This window comes from Arachis hypogaea, chromosome 4 (assembly GCF_003086295.3).
Source record: "Arachis hypogaea cultivar Tifrunner chromosome 4, arahy.Tifrunner.gnm2.J5K5, whole genome shotgun sequence".
NCBI lineage: Eukaryota > Viridiplantae > Streptophyta > Magnoliopsida > Fabales > Fabaceae > Arachis > Arachis hypogaea.
Window position 1 is genome coordinate 57,430,761 of NC_092039.1, and position 1,689 is coordinate 57,432,449.

Sequence of the window (1,689 nt, forward strand, 5' to 3'; positions counted from 1 at the left end):
CTAGATATTGAGCAACTTGCTCTCCAGTTACATCTTCATCCTATTCAGAGGAAGAATAGTCTTCAGAGCTCATGAATGGTAGAATGAGATTTAATGGGATCTCTATGGTTTCTATATAACCTTCAGATTCTTTTGGGCCCTCAATAAGGAACTCTTTCTTGCTTGAGAGACGTCCCATGAGGTTTTCCTCATTGGGATTCACGTCCTCTCCTTCCTCTCTAGGTTTGGCCATGTTGATTATGTCAATGGCCTTGCACTCTCTTTTTGGATTCTCTTTACTGTTGCTTGGGAGAGTACTAGGTGGAGTTTCAGTGATTTTCTTACTCAGCTGGCCCACTTGTGCCTCTAGATTTCTAATGGAGGACCTTGTTTCACTCATTAAACTTAAAGTGGCCTTAGACAAATTAGAGACTAAGTTTGCTAAGTTAGAGGTGCTCTGCTCAGTATTCTCTGTCTGTTGCTGAGAAGATGATGGATAAGGCTTGCTATTGCTGAGCCTATTTCTTCCACCATTATTAAAGCCTTGTTGAGGCTTTTGTTGATCTTTCCATGAGAAATTTGGATGATTTCTCTATGATGAATTATAGGTGTTTCCATAAGGTTCACCCATATAATTTACCTCTGCTATTGTAGGGTTCTTAAGATCATAAGCTTCTTTTTCAGAAGATGCCTCTTTAGTACTGTTGGATGCATTTTGCCATCCATTTAAACCTTGAGAAATCATGTTGACTTTCTGAGTCAACATTTTGTTCTGAGCCAATATGGCATTCAGAGCATCAATTTCAAGAACTCCCTTCCTCTGAGGTGTCCCATTATTCACAGAATTCCTCTCAGAAGTGTACATGAACTGGTTATTTGCAACCATGTCAATAAGTTCTTGAGCTTCTGCAGGCGTTTTCTTTAGGTGAATGGATCCACCTACAGAATGGTCCAGTGACATCTTAGAGAACTCAGACAGACTATAATAGAATATATCCAAAATGGTCCACTCTGAAAGCATGTCAGAAGGACATCTTTTGGTCATCTGATTGTATCTTTCCCAAGCTTCATAGAGGGATTCACCATCTTTTTGTTTGAAGGTCTGAACATCCACTCTAAGCTTGCTCAGCTTTTGAGGAGGAAAGAACTTAGCCAAAAAGGCCGCGACCAGCTTATCCCAAGAATCCAGGCTATCTTTAGGTTGTGAGTCCAACCATGTTCTAGCTTTGTCTCTTACAACAAAAGCAAAAAGCATGAGCCTGTAGACTTCAGGATCTACTCCATTAGTCTTAAAAGTCTCACAGATCTGCAAGAACTCAGTTAAAAACTGGTAGGGATCTTCTGATGGAAGTCCATGGAACTTGCAGTTCTGTTGCAGTAGAGCAACTAGTTGAGGTTTCAACTCAAAATTGTTTGCTCCAATGGTAGGGGTTGAGATGCTTCTTCCATTAAACTTGAAAGTAGGTGTAGTGTAATCACCAAGCATCCACCTTGCATTATTATTTTCAGCTTTCATCTCCTCTTCCTTTTCGAAAATTTCTGTAAGGTTGTCTCTGGACTGTTATAATTTAGCTTCTCTTAGTTTCCTCTTCAGAGTCCTTTTAGGTTCAGGATCTGTTTCAACAAGAATATTCTTATCATTGCTCCTGCTCATATGAAAAAGAAGAGAACATAAAATAATAATAGGGATTATCTTTACCACAGTAGAGA

At 39.5% G+C, this 1,689-nt stretch overlaps 1 non-coding gene across 1 annotated transcript; it reads left to right on the forward strand.

Annotated features, from left to right (window-relative positions):
- Positions 1-994: 994 nt before the first annotated feature.
- Positions 995-1,102, forward strand: LOC112798558 (small nucleolar RNA R71). The gene has a single exon (XR_003200166.1). It is a non-coding gene; the product is annotated as a small nucleolar RNA R71 (small nucleolar RNA).
- The last annotated feature ends 587 nt before the right edge of the window (positions 1,103-1,689 follow it).